The 18394-nt window shown below is 43.5% G+C and overlaps 1 long non-coding RNA gene across 1 annotated transcript; it reads left to right on the forward strand.

Annotated features, from left to right (window-relative positions):
• Positions 1-9692: 9692 nt before the first annotated feature.
• Positions 9693-18125, forward strand: LOC308191962. Its single transcript, XR_013948427.1, has 3 exons — positions 9693-10184; positions 13776-13930; positions 17237-18125. It is a non-coding gene; the product is annotated as an uncharacterized lncRNA (long non-coding RNA).
• The last annotated feature ends 269 nt before the right edge of the window (positions 18126-18394 follow it).

Genomic DNA, 18394 nt, shown 5'->3' on the forward strand with positions numbered 1-18394 from the left:
AATGGAGAACAAATATTGTAAGGCATCTCTAAGGCGTCTCAGCAATTTGAAGGGGCTGATTTTAATTCATTGTGTATTTTTTTGTCATTAACATCTGTTTAGCACAAACTCTCTGTAAACAGTTGAATGGGATGACCTAGAAGAGTTTCTTTGAAAGCAGGAAAAAAAGAGACATTGAAGCTTCTGATGTTTCCAGGTAAAACTCATGAGGAAAATTACACGTTTCTTGTATGTACAGAGAAAATATGTTTTGCTTGTTTCTTGATTTTCAGGTTTCCTTTATATATCTTTGCTTTGAATTTGCTCTTTAAGATTCTGGCCTTTATTTTCTACTTGAATTATTGGATATTTTGCAGCTGTGATCATCCTGATGCCAATTTCACTACAGTATCGTTCTTTCATCTTCTGATACTATTATGTTGAAATCAGAATAAAATTAATATGTCCTTCAGACTTCTGCAATATCGTTCTTACATAGCATTACTATTTTTTCTGAAGTGATTTTGAGAGGTATTCAAAACATATATTTTTTTCAAAAACATTTTTGTTTATATTTCCAGTAATCCTACTCTGTCTTATTTCAAAGTCATTTTTCACTCCTAATTTTTGCCCTTGCTTAATTATTTTACCTAGGCAAAGAACAGTTCAATAGACCCTTTGCTTTCTGCAGTGGTACATAAATGTCTCTACCTCGGACAGAGCTGTGTTAGGCGAAGTGTCACCAGCAGGTTGAGGGAGGTGATCCTTCCCCTCTGCTGAGAACTGATGAGACACCTGGAGTGCTCGGTCTGGCTTTGGGCTCCCCAGTACAAGAGAGACACTGATGTGCTGGAGCGAGTCCAGCAAAAGCCACCAAGCTGGTCAAGGACTGGAGCACAGGACATCTGGTAGGATGAGAGACAACAGATTTGAATTGTAAGAAGAAAAGCTCCATTTAGGAGTTGTCTTGTTTTGTTTTGTTTTGTTGTTTGTTTTTGTTTTTGTCTTTGTCTTTTTGTTCGTTTTTCTTCTTCTCTTCACAAACTAGTGCCATCAAACATTGAAACAGGTGCCTAGAGAAGTGAAATCTCCACCCTTGGAGTCAAAACCCAATTAGACATGGTCCTAGCAACCATTCCATCTATTTTATTCTAGTTTTTAATATGGAAACATGGATCAAGATATAGTTTTGCCCTCTGATTGCTGTGGCTCAGCCACTTTGATAATATGAATAATTTTATTCCTTATTGTCTTTACATGCTTGTCCTCTGCATGTCTGTCTGTGTATTAGCAATTGCATGCTAATATTAATCAATGTGTTCCTGAACTCTGAGAAAAACTAAACAGATAAATAATTATTACAATGTATAGTTTTGATTTATTGTGGAGATCTTATTTTGTAGTACTCTTTCACAGAAACAAAAGATAAGTAACAAATCAGAAAAAAAAAAGCCTTCTAAAAATTTAACAGGAAGGGAAAAGCATACAAGGCTTCAGTTTTAATCTGAAATTGTCGATAGAGGGTTGAAAAAGAAAACATATATCAGCAACAGAAAACATAACTTATATTACGAAATGCAAGTGTGTTCCCTCTGCAAAAGTCAGAATTCTGTGGTTGATTTCTCTTCCACCAGAAAAAGAAGCAAAGCTTAGAAAAGTCAGTTTCCAAATATGCTTTGTCACTTTCAGCCTCGAGTAAGACTTATGAACTTTTTTATCATATCCAAAATCATATTTTCAACATTTGGAATTGCCTTTTCACATAAAGAAATTATGCGTTAAAAATGACCATAATTTCATAGTTAAAAGGAAAAAAAAAAAGGCGTGAGATATATCTTACCAGTCTGCTGGGGTTTCCAGCAGCTACAAGGGAATATTGCTTGCAACAAAGAATAACAAAGCAGGAAATAATACACAAGGGATAGACGTGCAGCACAGATGTATCTAGAACTTGGAAAAGTGTGATATTTCTTTCACCAATAAATATAGCATACGATTAAGATAAAGTAATGTCAGAGAAAAAGTGGCCAACAGTATTTTGAACATTATTTATCTAAATCATGCCACATCTCTGACTTGAGATGGAGGCTGAGATTTGAGTATGCAACACGTGCCCCCAGAAGTTAAAATAATATGGCCAAGGAAATGCTCTCTGTTATTGGTTGTATAATAAATTGACATCATTAACTTTTAGGGCGTTTGGAAAACTGCCTTTTTTACGTCAGTTCCTTTTTTGTGTTTTTTTGGCACAAGCCTGTTAGAATTGATGACACTGAGGCAAAATTGCTGTGTATATTGGAGAACATTTATGTGTAGCGTAATTTCATCCTGGGTTTTCATCAGAAGGTGAATTTGGCCCATTGAAAATGAGATGTTTGTCCATAGCTCAAAAAGCTTTGGATTTCATTAGTTGTTGGCACACAGATAATTTTTGAATAAAATATTCTATTTAACTAAATAAAAAAGCAGAGAGTCTGAACTGCAAATAAAATATATGAATGGAAGGGGTGGGAAACCAAATGGGCATGAACTAACACAGTTGGTCTACTTTTAAAAAGTAATTTTTAACTAATCTGCAATCCAGTTCTTTGACTGCATTGTTTTTTGCATGTACTTACATGTACGCGTTGGGACTTTGTATTAGCCTGCAAGAAGTGTCAGATTTAAAACTGAAAGAATGGAATTTCAGTGGCTCTCCTAATGTTAACAAAAGCCATATTCCATACAGTCTTTCATCTAAATCCCTGCTTAAGCAGCATTGAGAAGTACTAATGGTTACAACACGACTGAAGCAAAGATGACATTTATTTTATCTTATTTGTAATTAAAATTAATCAAATCAAACAGATTTTATGCCTTTGTAAAATCACTTTTCAGGACAATTTCCAGTGAAAGCTTTGACTGAATTAATATTAAAAAATAGATAGAGTTAAGCCAAAATTTTCTTTACTAAAAAGCTATAGCATGTCCTGGTTTAGGGCCATTTCCAAGTTTTTAAAACCTACATTTAAAATAAACATTTTTTTTAATACTTAGTTTCATGTCAGAGGGAGTTTGGAAAGTTTTGTGCTAAACTGTGATATTTATCATCATTACTGCTAAAACCGAACTTCATTCTTTACCAGGGAAAGTTGGACCAGCTGAGCTCTGAGGCCCCTTCCAACCTGGGCTTTTCTTGGATTCTGTGATTCTTTCTTTCACTTCGGTTCACGTGAACTTGTACCTCTGCATCTCCTCTTTGGCGTCATATTAAAACAAATTCACTGTCAGTGCGAGGCTTAACCGAACTGTACGGAACAGTGAATCTTGCATGGTTCCTGTTTACTGATTTTTTTCCCCCCCCCGGCTTTTCCTGCTGCTTAGCCCAGGGTACTCATCAGTATACGAGAAATATTTGGTAGAGTCCACCTTGAGTGTGGGCTGATTTCTAGCAGCCTGCTCCAGGCTCTTGTGCAGTGTTTGTATGGGAGGATTGGCAGGAGCACCGTGCTTCCTTCCCTTTGGGGACATTTAGCGGGAGAACCACTGCTGACCTGCCCTGAAATGAGTGTTCGTCCTCCAGGACAGAGGGATCTACAGAGCAGCTGCCTGTGCCAGACAAGACAAGGCTGTCCCATGCTGTGCTGCAGCATTGCATCCAGTGGCAACTGGGTTTTCAAATACTACAGGTTTGGGGTAAAATCTAGGCTTTGTTTGCACAGAAAACACCAGTTTGGTAAAAGACCAGCTGGGACATAAGCTGGGGCATTACTGCTCAGGAAAATGGTATGTGACAACTAGCAGGGAACCTGCCAGCTACTATAGGCTGTGCACGAAGCAAAGATGCTGAGTAATGCTGAGTCCCGTGGATGTTGACAGGTTAATGAAAGCAAGAGGTCTACAAATCAGCTAGCCCAAGACCTGCAGCTTTAGCAGAAAATGCCTGCAAACTGGATGAGCTCCAATAGCAAAGATGAGGATGTTTGTGTGGTCGACAATTTTTGCAGCACAATGGTTACTGTGCATACATATGAAATATGTGCATTCATCTATGTAGCTAATTAGCAAAGGCATAACACTATGCTTTTGGAAGTGTTTTGTTTACGGAGAGAGACTGGCTAGTAAACTTGGTGATCCGAGCTGCAGGGTGGTCATACCCACTGCTTGATGTTTGGCCAGTATTCTGCTGCCTGTCAAACTGCCTGAATGAAGGAAACTTGAGTAATGAGTCTGATATCAAGTCAAACTTGTAGCAAGGGGGGGTTTCATGTCTCCAGCTAATGGGAGTGGTAGCCCTGGGAGAAAAAGTCATTTCCAGCTCCTAGGAATCCTAACTCAATGCCAATGCTCTCCAAGACCAGCATTGTCTCAAGCACTGATTCTAATCAGGGACCAACGCAGAGTCTCCCTTGTCCATGCCCAGCTCCATTTATCCAGCAGCTCTCTTAAAAGAACTAACAGTGCCAATTGCATGTGCTGTTAGCATGAAGTCTTTGCCTTCACAAAGGCACATGCAGGGTGTGTTTTGAGGGCAGACCTTTTGCCTAAAGGATCCTAGACCCCCCTGAGCAGACACTTAGTGCCCACCTACCACAACAATAACAGTCTCTCTAACTGACAGATGCCCAAGAGCACCAGGAAAAAATTAAACGGAGACCTCAAATCTAGTAGTGTATATTGCGTATATTATATTATCATTAGTTTCAGTACACTCTAAGCTACCTCTTATACTGAAGAGTCCTAGGACAAACTTACCCTTCGATCCGTTCAGCAACTTTGCAAGCAGGTAATTTGCTGAAGTCAGTAGAAAGTACTCCAGGGTGAAGGCTGCTGTGGGAACAGGGACCTTCCCCTCATGTGACTGGGCAGAAGCAGCTATTAAGCAGCACTAAGAAAGTGTCAGAGGATACATACGTGAAGGTGTGCTTGCCCAGTTGTGACATTGTCATTTCTACTACTGGAGAGCTGCAGTATTCTATATCCCCATGCATACTGAGAGCAACTACGTAAAATATGAAGCAGCACATCATGCTCTGCATCTTTCCTACTGAAAGTGGGAGAAAATTAGTTTGTCCAACTTTAGTTACTTACTCTGGAACCTGGCCAAGATAACAGGGCTAATCTCATTCTTGCCAAATCTGTGTCACAGGGTATTCATGTGGTCAGCACCTTGGCAGATACATTATACGCAGCCCCTGTTTAGATAACTCTTTTCGTACAAATACAGAAGGATCTGGCTTTTACATACAAAGTAATTGTGAACCGGAATGTACTTATTGCATGAGTGAAGCAAAATATTTTTGGAAAATTGTTTTCCTCCTCCCTGCTAATCGGTTACAATTACATGGGATGGCCAGGGTGTAGTGCAGATGGAAACAATCAGGGCTCAGGAAAATATTCGGTTTCCATTAGCAGTTTTTTCCCCCCCAAAGCTTATAGTTTGATTACTCCTGTTTTGATGTTCTTCAATCTCTTGCAGCATGAGGTTACCTTCTTCCCTAAGAATATCTTGATTATAAGTTTGGGAACATGGGTTTGAATTCAATCAAACCATTGACTTCTTCAGAGAGGAAACCCACATCTTGCCCAAGGTGAATCTCCGCAGACTCCCACTGTAATCTGGGGACTGGCAGATGATCCTCCAAACACTGATTCACAGCTCCCACTTCAGGCTCCTGCTCTGAATCTGACGCCAAAATTAGGTGTATAAGATAAGCCCAAGCGAATATTTTTCTTTGGCTCTTTCCTTTGACTAATGGACCAACTTGAGGGAGATTTGCTAGGACAGATATTTATTTTCAGAGAAAACAGTTAACGTCCAGAGAGGTGGTATAGACATGTACAAATAAAACATGAAAGAAATGTTCTCAGCTGCCACTTTATGCCTGATTGACCCTTGCCTTGCGGCAAGAAAAATTCTGAGGAGTCACTATGAATCTCCCTATTCCTTGTACAAAAAGTTATCCCCATCCTAACCCCCACGCAGGAAGTTCCAGCAGAAGGCATTCCAGGGGCAAGCTGAGGAAGTGAGACAAAATGCCTAAAGGAATTTCATACACTCGTGATTTTGTAAAGGGTCATTCCAAAAGGGATGCAAGTCGGGGTTACTGGTACTGTACCAAGCTGATGCATATCAGGCCTCAAAAAAATCACATCACTAGCATTGGCGCAAGGACATAGTTCCCTGTTATCCTTAATACAATCCAGTATGGAGGAAAAAGTACCAAAGGGAAGGCATGACAGATGTGAGTCACCTCTATTAACTTGCAAAAGTCATGTACATGTGTCAAAACAGCATATTAAAATGGATTAGCCATTCATACAAATAAGAACAACATGTGCATTTGTTTCAGCTAGGATAAAAATCACAAAGGCAATCAATTCTCATGCAACATATGTGAAAGAGAACTTGGCACAAGGGACAGCTTACCCCAAGTGTTCAGATACACGTTTTAAGTTTGCATGGTATTTTTTTCAGCTTTCAGGTTACTAGTCAGCTCCAGCTGGCCATAAGAAACCACAGCTTGAAGGGAGAAATAATGATTTTGCACTCTCAATTTATTCTATACAGTAACTATTTTTTTGTCTTGTTTGAACTTTTTTCCATGTGGCTTTACATCCTATTCACACAACCATACTAAAACAACATTAAGCTGCACAGTAAATACATTGTAATAAGTACATTTTTCTGGACAATAAATATTTGGACATTTTTCTATGACTGTTTCAACAATAAACAATTTTACCTTATACATAGCTGCCATTTAGCACGCATGGAGGATATTTTCCAGCAGTTTGACTTCCACTGTCAGCCATGCATAACAACCGTGTTGATGGATAAACCATGTTTACTAGCAATATTTTGGATCAAAGAAGAAGATTATGGTTTAGACAAGTACTAGTGTTTTGTTATTGCCGTATAATATTCCCAATAAGTTGCTCCTTCCATTGGGATTTTGCAGTTACCATTCATGTTTCAGTGGTGCTAGGAAATTTCATTTTGCTCATCAGTTCTCACATGCAGCAGAAATGTATTGATGTCTGAGATCATGGAGCATGTTGCACAAAAAACAGGGCAGAAGAGTAGCACATCCCTTGAAGTAGGGGCACAGCTTCCTAACTCCAAAGTCCACTGCCACGAGCTCTCTCAAAGAGCAGAGGGTCAGAGTCATAGCTAGATGGACATCCAGCTTTGCTGCCTTACAGCTGTCCTTTTGAAAAGTAGGCAGAGAAAAACATTTTAGGAAGATAAAATCATAGTAGCTGGTTTTCTCTCATCCTGTCTGACAGCTCAGCATATCTACATATTGCCTGCTCTTAAATTAGACCCTACAGTTCTGTTTTCTTCAATGGCAATGACAAACTTACAGGACAACAGTACTGCTTTGGAAAAGAATTAAAAGGCCTGAGGTCTTCTTTCAGTCATACTTCTGGTCAGCACCCTTGTGGCTAAAAAGAAGCTGCAAACCTGTGTTTCCAAGCGTTACAGTGGCTTTTCTAAAGAAAAAGCACCTACACCTTGTGCAAAACACAGCAGCTGCATCAGCACACAGCCCTGGAAGTGCAAGCCTACTGCTGGCAGAGACAGATGGCACAGCAAGGCAAGGTAGGAGCCTCGGGCTTTGCTGGTGACTTTTGTGAAGTATTTGGTCCTGGATAAGTTTGGTCCTCGATAAGTTGGGGAACGTGATGTGATTACAGCAACAGGTACCAGGTTGTGGCCATCCAGAGAAACTGCCGCTTGCTGCTGCTGAGCCACATTAGCTTTGCAGCTGATATCAGTATCAGAGGGTTTGATTCTCAGGCAGCTGGCTGATAATCTATTTGAAATCTTTTCCTTGTCTTCAAATATCCTTTTTTTTTTTTTTTTTTTTTTAATATACTGAATTTGGTAACTTTTATGTTTCTTTTTAAATGCCAGAAATCAAACAAATTAAAAACAACCTCAGTGATCCCTGAGCTTTTTTTTTTTTTTTTGCGTTCCTGTCATTCAAGGGTGGAAAGAGTTTTCTGCTTTAATTAACTGGAGAATAAAAATCAGTATCCAGCTGAGATGCAGCGTCTTTCTTCCCGTGGAATCAATTCTCCCACAGAAAATAGATGTTTGCGCTAGGAACGCCGACTCGAATGCAATTAGACCACTGTGATCAGAGACGTCAAGAGCACCAGAGATTAACGTTGCATTAAATCCTCGCGGCTGAAAAGAAGCCACAACAGTCAAGCCCCTTCTCCCTGGACACCCGCTATGCTTCATTGCCCTCCCACTCCTCCTTTCTTATATTTCACAACGCGGGTGTATACATGTGTGCGTGTGTACACATATGTGGGAGGGTGCTAAGCTTTGCTCTCATTATGCTCTGTTTCCTCTGGTAGTGCCTGCCTTCCTCCCTGATGTTTGCACTGCTGTGAGTGCCAGCAGCATCTATGCACACTCAGTGAATTATGCGGAGTTGCCTCAGAAGCCAAAGGAGGAGGTGACAATTGGTGGACATCTTTCTCTGCCTGACAGCATATGTAGAAACAGTCCAGCTGGACAGACTCGTTCTGTGCCGAGGGGACTAGCGGATCATTTCTGCAACTTACTGGCTTGAAAGCTCAGCATTTTAATGCCTCACTGAGTAGAAAGCTATTGGGCACAAAATCCTGAGAACATGAGAACAGGCCTTGGAAAACAGTGTTTGTGCCTCCCCCTATTTTTCCATCTTCATTTCAGTGGGCAAAGAGTATAGTCAATGTTGAAAGGAGAGGTATAATAATACTGGTAATTTATAAGCTGGCAATAGAAGGCAATTTATAGAGTGAAGAAACAGCCATTCAAGTTTCTGAAAATCCCTGTAACAAGCATAATAGTAGCTGAAGTTGTTTTGCCTTCCCCCTGTCCCTTCAGAGAGAGCTCAGCTGATACAAAGCAGTGGTGGAAAAAGAAGTGGGCTTTCATTCTCAGAGCTGGTCCCTGTAGCTCAGGTGGAGGCTCAAGGACAAGAAGGGGCAAAAGCAAATCCTGCTGCTGCATTTGCCTTAGTTACTAGACTCTGGTCTCTCATCTTCTTGTCTTTCAAGATCTGGAAATTATTTTAACTCTGAAAAGAATTTAAAGCTTACTTCTATTACAACGAAGCCTAAAGCAGGACGTGCAGGGGGCAGGGGGAGGGGGCTGTCCTGTTAACGATGGTCCCACTGCCAGTGTGGGAGCGGACTGCTGGTAATGTGCTTGCCAGGGCACTTCCAGCCAAAGGCACTTGTCTAGCTCAAAAGGCCATTCAGTTCTCAGGGGAATGATGTTCTTGGGCTGATCCTCCTGGATGACATTCTGTACTGTGCCTTGTCTTCACTGGGAGAGAAAAAAAATAAAAACACAAAAAAACACAGCACACTGGTGCTATGAGCATGTTAGCTCGGGGTTCCCAGCCATTGCTGGAGCATCCTAGGAGCTACCTCCACGCTGGCCATGGGGTCTGCTCAGCCTCACAGCTGGCAGTAGCAGTAATGCTGCTTATACTGTGCGTTGCAAAGAGGTCCTCAGCCCCGACGCTACTGCCCAGGGTAACAGAGAGGACAACCCCCCCTCCTGGGCAGCTGTGAGGCACTGCCCTTGGAGACTTTTGAGCAACTCTACTTGGCTTAAGAAGACCAGCAGACACTCTCCACTCTAACAGCCTTTGAAGGGGAATTGTCTTAGAAGCAGTTGTTCTCCCTAAACCTTGGAGAATAGTCTTTTTTTCTATTACGGTCATTGTACAGGCTGTGACCTAAGTACAATGGTGCTCATACAGTGGATTCATAGCGAAACCTCCTGTGTCATCCTATTTGTGAAAAAGAAGCGACACTTTGAATCAGCATGTCTTAAAGACAGGTCTTTGGGGCAATATAAATTATACCTACTTTGAAAGAAAAAAAAAAAAAAGTGTCCTTAGGAGTCAGGATAAGTTATTTTTAATTTATGCATTTGGCCAAATACCAAATATTATGAGCCAAACACTGTAAAACAGTTCTGTATGAACATTTGACTTGTAACATGATTCAAATGCTTAATTTGGGACACACTTCAACATTTTCCTCAGTTTGGAGTCATAAAGCCAGTTCCTACCTCTCCTCATGCCATGGAAAACAGAAACTTTGAGCTGCTCAGGTTATGCTGGAGTCTCTCAAGACTGGGATAGCACAGAGGTGAAGTCCTCTGCCTGATCCTCAAGCAGACCTGCACAGGAGTTCTGCAAGTGTCTCTTGTGAGTATTGTTTGTGACTAATTTTTAATTTACCTCTTATCGTGTAAAACATCACTTTTTTTTCCAGTGATACTGTAACTGCTCAGCATATTTGTCCCTGAATTACTTTTATGTGTCTTGTAAAAGAAAAATCAGCTTGTGGGTTTTTTTGTTTGTTTGTTTTGGTGCAGGTAGGGTTTCATGTCTGCAACATACAGATTTTTTAGAAAATAGGAAATTCTAAAACAATCCCATGACAGAAAGTGAAAAACAGAGACAAAGAGAGTGTGAATGTAAGAAAGCTCAGTGTAGTAAACTGTTCTGTGAGGCAATCATGCTCCATATAGCAAAATAAAAACTAAGATTTTTTACCTCTGACAACTAGAAGGTACGAGGGTTTCACTTTTCTCTTTTATCATGCTTCTTTCTAAAGGAGTCACACTACAAAATAAAAGATTTGCAGAAACACGAATTTTGGATAGAAATAAAGATGGGGTGCAACAGATCTGGGACACATTATCTACAATATGTTATTAAAATAAAACAAACACACAAAAACAACAACAACAACAAAAAAACACTACTACCAAACAAACAAAACCACTTAGGATTTTACGTTATTTTGCCAATCAATGGAAGTTGTAGATCTCTGTGAGCCATAGGCTGTTCTTACAAATATATTGACTTTCTCAAGAAGCTTGCTAAACCATATCTGGAGCCTGAATTAAGTCGTGTTATGTCCTTGCTTCTAATTCATAAATCCAAGTAACTTGGCCTAAGGGAGTTTTAAAATGTATATTTAAGTATGTCTTTTTAGTGTTAAATTAGAAGTAGAAGGCATTACATTGGTAAGACAAGTAAACTTCTAAAATAAGCCAAGTTTTACTGGTCCAAGAATTACTCATTAACCATTCTTACACATATCAAAGAATTATAGGTAAGTGTAATAAAAAATCCCGGTGTTTTTCTCTATTTGTATAAGGTTAGTTGGTTATAAGGTTAGATGCAACCAACTATTTTTTAGCCTGGGTACAACATGCATAATAACAATCCCTAAAAGAGTGTGTACGTGTAGCTATGTAGGTGGATCTCTTTAATTTTCACCTAGAGGGTATTTCTCTTTCCTGTTGTTATTGCCACTGCTTCCATTAAATATCCCCTGTAGCAAGCACACATTCACACGCATGCTTCACACCTTCCAGGCACACAGCCATGGTCACACATACATATACAGATACAATCACAGAAAATTTACTGCCATTACCAAAACCTAAACCTGTCTGCCTGCAAAAGTCATTATTACATATGGAAGCCTAAAGTAGACTGGGTAAGATGTGACTTATTAGCCTCATGCTTCAATTTATCCATCATAATCTAGGAAAGAAATATTTTAAGGCATGACAAGAGTGTTCCAGTGGATTTCCCTGACAGTAATTCTAGGATTTCAGCACACCTGCCTGTGGACAGGCTCCTACTGCAGCTTCTGAAGGCACAACTGGCACTTACAGAACTCCAGCATGTAGGCATTAGTCTGCATCACTTCTGTTGTCATAGATTACCCAGCAATGGCGAGACATGCAGTTACTTATTGCTGGCATTGTATTCCTGCGTTCCCTATGGATCCTACAAACTACTTCGTTTTCTTGCGGGCACCGGTGGTTCTGCTGACATCAACTGGAGCCAGGTGAAAATGAATTTATTGTTAAAAAGTGATGAGGAAACTGATTGGGCTTTTTCTGAAGATGGAGGCAGGTCAGCCCAATGAAACCTTTCCAAGTAAATGAATTGTAGCCTTTAAAAGGATGCAGGCAACACCAGGATTGGAGCATCAAGGTCACAGTCAGTGAGACAGACAGTGACGCCAACCTCCATCTAATGGGGTATGGGCTGTCTGCATGCCCACATCACATGGTGCTGGAGTGGGTAAGAGAAGGAAAGACAGGGAAGGGGTGAAGCCCCCACAGCCTGCTGCTAGTCAGTCTCTTCTTGCCTCAGACACCTCCGCCACAGTTTGGTCCCAAATTCCATCTTCTTCTGCCATGTTCCTGTATGTACAAGCAGCCCAACTCACAGCTACCTCGTCTACCACGAAAATGTTCCCCAGCTCTAACCTGGAGGAAAGGCTGGAAAGCCTCTGGAGGATCACCAGGATGGCTTCAGCAGCACCTGCACAGCTCAGCTGGGTTCAGCACTGCTCACCCTCACCTCACTTTGTTCTGTGTCCTCCTGCCCTGGTCACTGGACTGTGACCCCAGATTCATGGGTCCTCATGATGGTTATTTAAAAAGGATGAAGGCAGGTGGAGGAAGTTCAGAAAAACTGAAGGAAAAGCCTTTTCTTTTATCTATTCCTGTAAAATTTGTAACCAGCAAATGCATCTTCTCCTTCCTGCGGTGATAATCCTGTCCGCCTTCCTGCGTGACCCAGCAGCAGCCCTGGCAGGAGGAAGTCATTTATTTCACATCCCGTTGTTTTGAGCATGTCCTGGCCGCTCAGTTGGCCCCCTGAGACACGTGTGTCACCCGCCTGTCCCTGGGCCAGCCTCCAGCCACCCTGCAAGTTCGTGGGTGGCCTGCCGCCAGGCCCCACGGGGCACCCGCAGGCCTTGGCACCACACTCCTTTTTCTATTTCCTCCTTTCTTTTTTTTTTTTCTTTTTTTTTTCTTTTTTTTTTTTTTGTTTTTTGTACTGTGAGGAGAGAGGCATTAGGACATCAAAGGACAGGGGACGCATTTTGAGGCTAACTGTGAGGGGGAGACGCATCCCGGCAGCAGCGAGCGGGGCGGGCCCTGCCTGCTGCCCTGCGGTGGCGTGCGGGTGGAGGCCATGGCTGCCGCACGGCGAGCGTGCCGCGAGCCAGCCGTGACATCTGGTTTGCATCGGCAGCGCACGGGGATCTGGGCGCTGGAACTGGACCGTGTCTGTTTTCTCTTGCTGGAGCCCAAATCAAAGTCTTAATTAAAGAAAGCTCGGAGACGCTTTCAGCAAGACGGCCGGGGGTCAGTGCGCGGGGGGGCTTTTTCAGGAATATGAGCTTGTCGTGGTCCAGCACGCTCCCTCAGATGAAGGGTGTGTTTTGGGGAGAGGACACAGTTGTGTAGAGCCTAAAGTGGCACAGACATGTTGCACGTGGACCCTACAGCTGCTCTCTGTGTGCGTGGAGAAACAACCACAGTCCCCGAGAACTGCAGTGCCTCCCACCTCCCTCCTCTCATCACTAGCAGCCACCCCATGCCTGACGATGCCCCTTCTCCGGAAACCTCGTGGTTCCCCCACCATTCCTCCTTCACTCCATGGCTGTCCTAGGGCTCCCCTCCCTCTGCTGCCAGCAGCAGCACTGCAGCAATGCCATCTGCCACCGCTGGCCGCGGGCTGGATGCTGTCCGGCACTGCTCTCTGGCTTCCGTAGCAGGCAATCCTTTCTTTCAGATAATTGCTTCTCATGCTGTTAGAAACTCTTTAGGTTAATTTATGAACCAGAGTACTCCTATCACCACTTCTGAGCAGCTAGTACCACTGTAATAAAATATCTCAAGCACATCAGATCTCCAGAAACCCCTTTAGTCGGTTCCCAATCCCCATTAAAATTGCAGCAGCGGTTCATCTCTCCAGGGCTACGCTTGCTTTGAAAAACACTCGGCACATATCCTATGCCTCCGATGCGAAGCACGCTCCACGCAGCTGCGGCTTAGGCAATTCAGCCCGGAGTCAACGTGTCACAGCCAATCTGCAGCTACAACTGAAAAGCAGACACCCGAAGCAGAGAGGTAGGTCTGCGGGATACCCGTCTACAAAGACTGGTATTAAAGGGCATTAGACTGCTGGATGTAGCTAAGGCTTCTAGATTGGCTGCTGGTGATGTCACAGCCACCCGTGTGCCCTATAAATCTATTTTTTGTTTTTATGTGCAAATGATGTAATGCCCACAAGCTTCCTCAGTCAGGGTTCATTATTTAATTTCTCAGGTGGCTGAAGTCTTAGGCTTTGTGGCGTCTGCGGCCACCCACGATGTGCTCTCTCTGCCCAGAAATGAACTTCCTCTTGTGCCTTGTTTTATAATTGGCATCCACAGAATTAAAAGTCCACTGACCACTCCATGTCATGGGAACACTTGGGAAAGTATCTCTGGAATGATAAAACCATTTTGATCCCAAAATAATGTGTGCTTAAACTAAGGGCTTCTCTGATAGAAAGATGACAATTAGAGGCAACTTACAATACAGTGAGAAAAACTTCAGTTTTCGTGAGCAAATATCACTTGGAAATCACCACTTCCCAAGCAAGATAAAATCCTTTCTTTATCTAATCCTGTATTCCACCTTTGACAGAATGTTATCCTGAATTTTCTTTACTAACCTGGGAGTGCATTTTATTAACACCACAGTGCACCCATGTCGTTCTCAGGGGTAGCTTTCATCAGCACAGCCCTAAGGACTGATCTGTCCCCTGTTCCTCACCTGCTGGGGTCAGGTACCCTCACTGGTGACATCTCACACCTTCTTTTAATCCTCCTAAACTCTTGTCCTCAGTGTTGTTTTACCTGAACGCTTATAAATCCAAGGAGTTAATCAACCATGAAAAACAGTTTCCTGGACAAGAGGCTTTCCTGCACAAGTCCAATAGAGACCTTGGTTACACTGCCTAGTGTAACCGTACTAAAACTAGGGGTTTTCTGCTAATAACTGGGACCCTTCACTTTTTGGCAGACTGAAATATTCTGCCTTATTAGCAATTAAAATAAATTGAATGGAGCAGTACAGGGGTCAAATTATTACCATATAAACACTGATTAGCATTCCTTAAACTGTGTAAATCCTTAAAGCTTGAACAGATAATCTTCACAAATTGCAGTTGCTTTCATGAACCTAGAATCAAATGTCTCAAATAAAATTAGCTTTTAGGAGGGCCTGGTCCAAAGCCCACTGAATTCTATGAGAATCGCCTGCATCCCAAAGGCTTAGAGGAAACTGGGAATTGTTTCCTCTCCCCCAGAATTATGATGCTTGCTGAGGAAACTCAATACGGAAGACAATAGCAGATAAAGGCACATGTTTATACAGGAACAGAGAGATATGTGCAAATATATGCTGGCAGGCATGTTCATTCTTCTATAGTAGTAAATTCACGCACAAGGTACTTCAGGTAGCGGTTATTTAATTTGAGTCTCTATGCATCAAAAACATTAAAAGAAAAAGAGAGAAATCATTTCTTCGCAGAAGAAACTTTGATAAGGACTGTTAATTTACAAGGTTGCAAATGACTAAAACATTATCAAAGAACTTCAACGAAGAAATAACACCATGAGAAGGATGGGGTTTCATGCTGTACGTAAGTGGCTCCTGCCTTCTCTTACAGTGAAAATGCATGAAGAATGCTTTTGGACAGGATGTTTCCAGCATGGAGTCTCAAAACAGCCTTTTGCTTTCTCTCTGTTGAACATAAACTAGAAGTTGGAAAGTGACAACAAGAAAAAAATTATATGGAAACTTCTTGCCCTCAATGGCACTTTTTTTACTCAGGGAGAATTTTAGTTGTGGAAGAAAGGACAAGAACAAAGTCCTGTTGTGCAAGTGGAGCTCCTCAAAGGATTGACTCCCAAATATTTCCTCCTACGTTTTTATTCAGTCTTTTGTACGCTGGATGTATCTTGACCAGGATTTCATCACTCATATTCCTGGCACGTTTTGAGCAGAGCAGACGTGCAAGAGGGCAGCCTATGCACCAAGCACTTCTGTCTGCCTGCAGCCTGCCAGGTGATCCGGTGACAAGTGGCCAGATGGAAAAGCCACCTCCTTTCACATATCTGCAGTAGCCAGGATTCATCCCTTGCCCGTGCAAGCACAAGGGCTAATGCTTCCCAGGTCTCGAGATGTCAGCCTGGGGCTGACAGGCTGTGTCAATGAGGGTAAAAAATAAACACCCGAGCATCGCAGGCTGCTGCTGGGCACCCTGGATTCCCATGAGAAACTTGCAAAGCTGGGTAATCTGCGTCACAGCAGCGTGCAAACTGGGGGCCTGGGCGGGTTAAAAATACTGACTGCCGCAGATTTCCCAGGCCATATATAGTTCACACGTCTCACAGTAGCAGGAAGGAGCTGCAAAGACATACAGAGACACAGAGAAGAAAGAAAGTAGCAGGGGATGCGGCTGCCAGAGTACAACAAAAATAGGTTAAAAATAGGTTAAAAATAGCCTGTGGTGCAACAGCTCCATGTGGGCGCCGGTGTGCTCTGCCTTCTCTGGGCAGTCTCTCGGCAGCCTATTTTCTCTGACGAGGAAAGGGGCAGGAAGGAAGCTTTCTTTTCCTGTGAGCAGGAGGAGAGAAAACTGCAGCTCTGCTCATTCAGGCTGGCAGGTGCTTGCTCAGCATCCTGACGGACACCACCTGGGCTGGGGGCACAGGGCCAGCACCTCATGGGGCAGCAGCGCTCCAGCCACCTCACGGCACCCAGCCTGGCGTTGCATGAAGGGGCCCGCAGCCCGCAGCCTGAAGGGTGTGTGGAAACGTGTCTCCTCTTCCTCCCACGTGCCTGTTGGGTCCTGAGCTGGGGGTGAAGCTGAGCTGTCCGACCCTGCCCTGGTGACAGCAAAATGCTGGCTCTGCCCATCGCCTTCTCCCTTAGAATCATAGAATATCCTGAGCTGGAAGGGACCCATAAGGATCATTGAGTCCAACTCCTGGCACCGCATAGGTCTACCCAAAAGTTCAGACCATGTGACTAAGAGCATAGACCAAATGCTTCTTAAACTCTGACAGGCTTGGTGCCATGACTACATCCCTGGGGAGCCTGGTGTTGTCTCTCTGTGACAATCTCCACCACCTTCTCCTGGACTGGTCCCTTGCAGGGCCAGCGAGACCGTGAAAGCCTTTACCATCAGGCCAGGGTGCGTGGCCTCAGCCCCCCGGAATCCATGTGCTTGTTGGGATTTCCAGCAGCCAGGTGAGCCCTGCTGGTGCTCCAGAAAGTGCTTAAAAAAGCCACATAGTTTAGTGTGGGACCAGATTTAATTTGTTGGGATTCCTTTTTTTTTTTTTTTTTTTTTTTAAATTTGTTGTCACGTCCATCCTGCAGGTCCAGCTTCCCAGCCCACAAACAACTTCTATCAGCTCCCAGATGCTGACACGAGGCACCAAGAGGCACCCAAGCCAAAAGCCTGGATTCCAAACATCCCTGAACTCTCGAGAAGTTCAAATCAGAGCACACATCTTCAGCGAGAAGGGGAAAGCTGTAACGTGATCCCGGTCCTGTGCAATAGAGGTAACACTCAAGTGCAGTCTGAAGGTGACTTCCAGAATATGCGGTGCGGAGCCGAGTGGAGAAAGAGAAGAAAAAGCACGAAGGCATTTTTAATATGTGGAAAAAACAAATGCTCTAGCAGGGATCTGGGTATCTGCTGCCTGTGGGAGGGTGGGGAAGGTTGCTGACAGAGTAAAGGAGGGTAAGAGAGGTGGATGGACTCTGAATTCAAGAAGGAGTGATACCAAAGAGCCCTGTAGGCTGTCAGAGAGGTGTCAAAAGTTGGGAAGGAGCAGAAAGACAAAATCATGAAGGGAGCAATCCACCAGAGCATATCTTGCATATCTATGATATCTTGCAGCTGACAGCTGTTCAGGCTCACACCTGTCCCTGCCCTGCTCTCTGCCTGCCTTTCACATGGACCCTAATCCCCCTTGTATCTCAGCTCCAGTTCTGGCAGCAGGGGAAGGGCACTCTCAGCCAGAAGGATATCACGGGGCACTGGCTGTGTCCTGTGGGGGACATGAGCAGCATCACCCCCACTGTGTGCTGCTGGCAATGCTTTTTCCTCTGGAGCACAAGAAGCTGCATGCTTCTCCCCCAGCCCTGCATCAGCCTCTCTTCGTCCATCACTTAGGCTTGTAAGCATCAAGGCCAGGCACTTACAATGTCAGCACGCACAAACACAAATGCTTTTTTCACTCCACATCAGAATATGGACTATTTGATTTCCTTTTCCAGAAGGGCTCCTTGGATGACTCACAGAAAGGCAGCAAACAGCTTAGCTGGGTTTGCCTAGTGCTATATTAAGCCACCAAGTGTGCTTGGACATAACAGCCCCCGGCTGTGCCGGGAACATGCCCTGTGTGAGCCTTATCCTGAGTCTGGAGGGTGCCAGGCTGTGGGACTGGGCAGTCAGATAGGGTGGCCACGTTCAGAGATTATGCAGGGTTAGGGTTTAAGGTCAGTTTAAGGTGCTGGCTGCTCCGGCCG

This window comes from Anser brachyrhynchus (assembly GCF_964034855.1).
Source record: "Anser brachyrhynchus genome assembly, chromosome: 3".
In the NCBI taxonomy this organism is placed as follows: Eukaryota; Metazoa; Chordata; class Aves; order Anseriformes; family Anatidae; genus Anser; species Anser brachyrhynchus.